The sequence below is a fragment of the Gymnoscopelus microlampas genome (genome assembly GCF_963454915.1).
Source record: "Gymnoscopelus microlampas genome assembly, chromosome: 19".
Classification (NCBI taxonomy): domain Eukaryota; kingdom Metazoa; phylum Chordata; class Actinopteri; order Myctophiformes; family Myctophidae; genus Gymnoscopelus; species Gymnoscopelus microlampas.
Window position 1 is genome coordinate 27936345 of NC_139956.1, and position 7781 is coordinate 27944125.

General features: G+C 43.1%; 1 protein-coding gene across 3 annotated transcripts in view; it reads left to right on the top strand.

Annotated features, from left to right (window-relative positions):
- Positions 1-1057: 1057 nt before the first annotated feature.
- The window catches only part of pea15 (proliferation and apoptosis adaptor protein 15), a 64816-nt gene continuing 58092 nt past the window's right edge, over positions 1058-7781 (top strand). For all 3 annotated transcript variants that reach the window (XR_014599680.1, XM_084043368.1, XM_084043367.1), the window contains exon 1: positions 1058-1495. The gene's annotated coding sequence lies outside the window, so the exon portion shown is untranslated. The remainder of the gene's footprint in view (positions 1496-7781) is intronic.

Genomic DNA, 7781 nt, shown 5'->3' on the forward strand with positions numbered 1-7781 from the left:
GAGATAAGAGGTTTCTGCCCGACAGCAACGATAGTGATGATGACATTAACCCCATCATGAGTCATTATCACTTGTCATCGCTTGCCCTGTGCATGCATGCATATCTGCCCTGTGCATGCATGCATATCTGTCTTTATAATGCAGGGGTCTTCAAGGTTTTTCAGGCCAAGTAGGCTACCTCTTAGCCGAGAGACAGATGAAGCAGGGACTACATATTGTATAAAATTGTGTCACAGATTAAAGTGTATTTTCGACAACTTAACCTTTTACAGTAAACTTTACCACAGGCTCTGCACTTGGTCTGCTCTCTACCAAACCTCTTCACCCTAAATAGCCGATCTACAACGTGCTCACTCCAGCTTGTATCTGCTGTTTATGGCAAATGTTCAAACCATAGGGATGCTAAAGGGTTCAAGTGGTTAATGTAAAATACACCAGTATTGAGCCCTGAGTGACACCGGTTACCCATATATGGGGTTTTAGTGGTTAAAATAATATTCTGATTGAGATACATGCTGAATAACAGGATGAATAAAAGTTGTGGTAATTTCACTTCATTTGGGAAGTCAACAAATCTGCTGTATGTGGCTCAGCAGAGGGGGGGGGGCTTTGTGGCAGCAAGTGAAAGAAGAAAGCAGGGGGAGGGATTTGTGGACCGGATGGCGCGGTGACATCAGCCTCGAAAAATGTGTGTGTATGTGTGTGTGCGTGTGTGTGCGTGTGTCTGCGTAGCACCGGAATCTATCAGACAGCGTGTGTGTGTGTGTGTGTGTGTGTGTGTGTGTGTGTGTGTGTGTGTGTGTGAGACCGAGGGGAGGGGAGGGGGCGAGGGGATGAGAGAGAGAAAGAGAGAGAGAGAGAGAGAGAGAGAGAGAGAGAGAGAGAGAGAGAGAGAGAGAGAGAGAGAGAGAGAGAGGGGGGGGGAGAGAGAGATACAGGGAGAGAGAGAGAGAGAGAGGGAGAGAGAGAGAGAGAGAGAGAGAGAGAGAGAGAGGGGGGGGGGGGGGGGAGAGAGAGAGAGAGAGAGAGAGAGAGAGAGAGAGAGAGAGAGGGGAAAAGGCGTTTCCATCCTCTACCCGGCAGACTGAGCACATCAGAGCTGAGGAGCAGATCAACTACCGGCTGAATATAAACGGCATTTATTCGTGCGCAAACTCAACAACTGAAACATTCATGTTCATGTCAACCATCTTTTCTTAACGGCTTGGTTTAGGGGCTGCGCGTTGATGACATAAAACTAAAACAAAACAAAACAACCCATCAGAATCCACTTGATCCAAAGTAAAGTGAAACCAATAAGGCGGAGACTTGGACTTTTTATTTTCTCTCGTTTTGCGACACTAAAGTTAAGGCTCTCCATAATAAATCACATTTTGTGTCAAACATCCAGAGGACAGATCCATACACCCAGAGGACAGATCAGATCCATAAACCCTCCTGCAACGACACAGCATCTCTGCTCCTCTACAGCTGACTCATATCTGCTGCGTCCAGGGTGAGTAGCCTATGTCCTGTACTGTTATTACTGTTATTACTGCTGCTATTCTGCTAACTCATTTGTGTCTTTGGCTCCAGTTTTGTTCCGTATTATTATTATTTTTTTTTTAATTTGCTGCTCAGTTTTAATTCACTGCACTTTAGGCTTATTTTTTATTTTTGATAGTCATTTGATTGTGCACTGCTGGTCTTGAGTACGATTTTCGTTTCATGTGCAAGCATGTAGCCTAAATGACAAATAAAGTGAACCTTGACCTTGTATGGATGGAGTACTGCTTCTCAAAGTGGGGTCCGTCCGGGGACCCCCATGCACCCAGGGTGGTCACTGGTCGTCATTTGGGTTTCAGGGGGCCCCGACAGCTCTGCAAAAATTAGGAATACAGTTTAAAACACTTGTCATGTTTCTTTACTTTTCAGGTTTTCGAAAATAACCGACCTATTGTAGCCTTCGTTGTGAGCTTGTAGATCTGCCAATTTTTTGGGGGAAAAAGTTGACAAATCTTCTTACCGGTATATGGGATTCCTGGCACAAATCATTTTAAAATGGGTTATAGGTCCGGTTCGGCCAAATATATAGCCTATAGGCCTATGTATCATTTTGGGGATAAAAAAAAATGTTATCGAGGCAGCATTACTGCCTCGATAACAACGGTCGGACCGTCGGAATAAATCAGCTTATAGGAGGAGGCTGTACTGTGTTCTGGAATCATCATCGGCTCGCATTCCGTAGCATAGCCTCTATGTAACGGCTGACTGTAGTGTAATAATTGTCTATGCTTGTCGTCTGAGATGTTTATTATTTGTTTTGTAAAGTGTGTGTTCATTAAGGACCGAGCCTGTGGTGGTCCTCATGGCTGTCCTCAAGTTTCATCCATAATGTATAGCCTTGAGACAGAGACGTGCCCGTGGCCGTGAACTTGACATCATGGCGCGATCGTCGGCGATTCCCCTCCGGATCGTTCCCAAGGGACATTCTCTAGCATCGATGAAACGGGGGGTTATGTAATGCAGTCAAACTTTTTCGTGCCAAGAAGCCCCAAATTCATATTTATTTGGCTGGGGACCCCCATCTGAAAATGTTTTGTGCCAGTTAGGGACCCCCCAGAATAGAAGAATTGTGTTAAAAAAATGTTTGATATTTTTTAAATATTTTCAAAAATAGCAGATGTGCAAGCTCGCAGAGCGCTGTGAGCTTGTCGATCTGCTATTTTTGAATAGCCAACATATGCATGGATAAAGTGGTTAAGATGATTGTGATGCTATGTTAACTACATTTGCTAGTGGAACCCTCCCCGGACCCCATTCTGAGAACCAATGATGTAATGAGTAGGCCTACCGTATCATTATAATATTACCCCTCCCTTATCAAATCACTGATATCAGGCCAATTGAGCCTCCACCACGACTCATAAGTCCCCACCTGTGACCGTGTGTCCATCGTTTGTCCTATGACTATGTGAATGTGTGTGTGTGTGTGTGTGTGTGTGTGTGTGTGTGTGTGTGCGTGCGTGCGTGCATGTGCGTGCGTGCCTGCATGTGTGTGTGTGTGTGTGTGTTACTGTGTGTGTGTGTGTGTGTGTGTGTGTGTGTGTGTGTGTGTGTGTGTGTGTGCGTGCGTGCGTGCGTGCGTGCGTGCGTGCGTGCGTGCGTGCGTGCGTGCGTGCGTGCGTGCGTGCGTGCGTGCATGCGTGCGTGCGCGTGCGTACGTACGTGCCTGCATGTGTGTGTGTGTGTGTGTGTGTGTGTGTGTTACTGTGTGTGTGTGTGTGTGTGACGCATTTGAACGCCATGGATGGATGGTATTGTATATATATGTGAATTGTGTAGATGTGTGAATGGATAGTATATATGTGAATGGGTGGGTGTGGGGGGCTTCATATGAATGGGTGCGAGCCCACCACACAGACCATGTGCATCATGAGTACAGTATAGCTATATTGAATGGGGACAGAGAAGAAAAGAAAACATTTTCAATGGCTGAGACCCAATTCATTGTAAACCTCATCGGCCCTATATAGAGATGTCATGGCAGCTATATATGGGATTACTGGGAAGCATTTAGCCTACTTGGGTGCCTCCTTTCTAAGACGTATGCTGCCATTAACACACTATAAGCCAGGTACAAACTGTGTGCATTATACTATCAGGCGACATTATATTTTATGCCGTAGCAAGACAAAAATGCTATAGGGACTGCCTAGCTGCTTTCTGGGCCAAACATATAGCTTATAATCACACAGGATGATCAGATCCGATACATAATGGCGTCCAAAGTGATTATGGTAATGAAAGAATAGCACAGTATACAGTGCTTATTCCATTTTTTAATAATGCCAGTGATAACCAATAGGTTGATGTTTGTTATACTATCCCATTTGGTTTTTTTTGTGATACAGTGAAAAGTTATATCAACATCCTTTGTGTTAATTTATCCATTTATAACTCCATGAGTCATGACTAAACAAATGCAACTAAATGTTACCAAAACAGGTCCATTTGGTTACATTTGTATCCGGTATCATGATGATGTGTTCCCAATTATTTGGGGGCCCACGGCCACATGCAATATCCTCCCGGTGGACCCTGGCCCGCATGTTGAGAATTGCTGCCGTAGGGCACATGGAGCTGGAGAGCCATTCATCAATTCATCATGGGGTTAAACCCCAAACATAGTGTTGAGTGTTTGGACACATGTATTACAACTCTGTCACAGCACTTCCTGTGAGGCTGCATTCCAATCACGTTACCACTCTGTGCTGTACCGCACATGTTGGTGGTTGTACATTAGAGTGGAATGGATCCGAAAAGGAAATGAAATGGGATGGGATGGAGTTAGAGCAGAATGCAGAATGGATTGGAACAGAGGAAGATGAAATATAACAGAAAATTGCTAGAAGGTAATGGGTGTTATTATACAGAAGCTGCAATTATGGCCATTATAATGTTGCACTCAAGTCAAGTCAATTAAGGCCTTCATTTTAAACATTAGCAGCAATACATCCTGTATCTCTACGAGCTACATTTTGACGATGATAATGTTTGTGTGTGTGTGTGTGTGTGTGTGTGTGTGTGTGTGTGTGTGTGTGTGTGTGTGTGTGTGTGTGTGTGTGTGTGTGTGTGTGTGTGCATGTGCGCCAATTGACTCAGCTTTTTGGGTCAGCCTAGTCTCCTCTCCAGTGTTGCCATGTTTGCTTATTATAGGCGATGATTATTTAAACCAGTGGTTCTCAAATCTTTTCATGTCATGGACCCCCAAATTAATATCTGTCCCTAACCCCCACCTGAAAATGTTTAGTGCCAGGGAACCCCATACCAGATTTGTGTTGTTAGAATGTAAAAAAAAATCTTCCAAACATTTCACATTTTAGTTCAAGATTTGTTTCGAAAATAGCTGATCTACAAGCTCACAGCGCGTCGCATCGTGACGCGTTGTGAGCTTGTAGATCGGCTATTTTCAAAGAGCCGATGTACAGTATATACGTAGGTTTAAAGTACTAATGTAGACTAGTAGTCACTTCTTTTGGACTTGTTTTCCCTACACCTGGTTGCTTATTTCTCTCACAAAATCTGGCAACACTGCTCCTCTCCAGTGGGATGTATCGATCGCTTGGCTCGGAGGGGAGATACAAAATGGGCAGCGCAGCAGAAATGTGCTTCCTCTCTCTCGGGTTCACTTCCTGTGTGTGTGTGTGTATGTGTGTGTGTCTGTGTCTGTGTGTCTGTGGTGTGGTGTCGGTTGTCCTCACAGCCTGGCTGGGGAATGTTTGTGGTCGACTGTTTTGCAGGCACTTAGTCAAACACGGTTTTCGGGAAGTCCTGCCATTTAACCCAGTGGAATTTGATACTTTCCCCAAACAAAAACAAGAGGTTGACTGGGGATTTTTTCTTAGTTTTTTTTCATTGGTCATTTTTTTTGGTTCATGTTTTTGATGTCTTTATTTGGACGTTGATTGGGCCTATATTTGTTGTCAGACATTCAGCAACTGTCCTTTGTACGCACGTTGTGGGAGGAATGGAACGGAACTGAAGTGAACAAAATAAAACTACAAAACCACAAAATAATTAACTTTGTTTTAACTGTAAGTACTGTATACGATGTAAGGGTTGAAGTGGTTAAAGGATCACACCGATGGTTATAGTCATAGTCAATGCTTACCTCATTGACTATGACTCACACTGCTGACCATTTTCCTGAAGCATGGTTTGTTTCATTCTCGAGGAAGCCAATGGATTCCTTTCAATTTCAGTTTGGCATATAAATCAATTTGCAGAGATGTGAAACTTGCATAAGATAGGCAATCTAACACTGGGAACTTGAAAGAGCCTGTATTTTTGTCAAAGCTATGTTATCATTGTTTTTTATTGCATTTTAAAGCACTGGCTTTACTGGCTTTCTACCTGAAAATGTACCCTGGAGAAATATATTTCCAAACAAAAATCAAACCCTTCCATGACATCGATGATTGTGTAAAAAATCTTTACAACACTGATTTAGTTATTCATGTAGCCTATGTTTGCTAATTAAATATAAACATATCTAAAAAATAACGCCATTAATGGAAAAAATGTCTATAGGATGTATGATCCGAAGCTGTGAATAGACAATTGACAGCGTCCGGTCAGTATTAATCACATTTTGTCAGTGTCTCGCCAGAGCATTCTTTCCAGTGCCTCACCCTCACTGTCCTCAACTCAGCTTTCTAAACCGTCTTATGTAATTAAAACCTGCACTGGACACTCTTATTTAAATGGCTTCGTTTTAGTCTCCTCTCCCCACAGAAAACTATTCAGATGTGTTGAGAGGCGTCAAAGTGAGGTCAAAGAAAGCTAAGAAGTACAAGTGAACTCATCAACCCTTGGATCCAATCTTGTTCTCCGTTTCTCTCCCCGCCTGCACCCGCTGTGTTTTTTTTAAAGGAGAAAAAGGTCACATTTCAACACGCCTGACATTAGCACTTGTTGTTTGTTGACTCAACATTATGCATGGACGATCATTATGTGCATTGATGATCATTATGTGACTTATTTTACTTCATATTAATTTATTTTTATAACAAAGGGGTGCAAAGGTAATTGTTATTGTCAGTGTTGCCTCCGGTTCTCATTTCCTTCTACATGGTATCCTCTAACTGGCCTCCCACTGACTGAGGCCAGGAAACGGATATGTCACTGTCAGTGTATTCCTGTCTTTTGTTTCTCTATCTCTACCCCCTGTCTCTGTGTGTGTGTGTGTGTGTGTGTGTGTGTGTGTGTGTGTGTGTGTGTGTGTGTGTGTGTGTGTGTGTGTCTCTCTCTCTCTCTCTCTCTCTCTCTCTCTCTCTCTCTCTCTCTCTCTCTCTCTCTCTCTCTCTCTCTCTCTCTGACACACACACTCGTTCTCCTAATTCACTTGTTTTCTTTCTTTCTATGCCCAGTTCCTATCTCTCTCCCTGTCTCTCTCTTTCCGTTTTCTCCTGATCTCTCCCTCTGTCTTTCTTTCTTTCTTTCTTTCTTTCTTTCTTTTTCTTCCTTCCACTGTCTCACGCTCCTCTTTGTTCTTTCCGTCAACGCTGGCTCTCTCTCTATCCCACTTTTGTTTATTTAGCTCCGCCGTAAAGCTAGTCTTACAGGAAGTTATGTCTTACAGAAGGATCAGTGTCATTTTCAGTTATGAGTTATGACTGGCAGTAAAAAGCGTATTTCAACTTATTCTACATAATCCCCCCCCCCCCCCCCCACACACACACACACACACACACACACACACACACACACACACACACACACACACACACACACACACATATACACAACACAGTTCTACTGCACTGGTTCTTGTACTGGGAATCTAAACGTGTTGCCTCAATATATTCATAAATCGTAATATTCCATAATTGTTGTTCTTTGTCCACGCTAATGTACAGTACAGACTCAATTGACCGTAAGGGTCAATGGGAGTTAAATGGACACTGTGGACTTCCATGGGTCAGAGCCATTAGTGATGAACTGTGCTCTGGGGGCTGAGCAGGAAGTCATGTCCTAAAGGGGAGCTGCAGCAGGAAGTGATGTGGTAAAGCAGTGGTTCCCGAATGTTTTTGGATCAGGGCCCACTTGAACATTGTGAAGGAAGCATTCAGAGCATGTTTATTTTAATAATCAATCATTCAATTGTGTTCTGGTTTGGATCATTGGAAAGTTCCTATTTATCGGAATTATTATGAAAACTAATTTTTCAAGATTTTAAAGACAGAAAGTGTTTTTTTTCGTAAATGAATGCCCTACTTGATCATACTACAGAGTCAAAC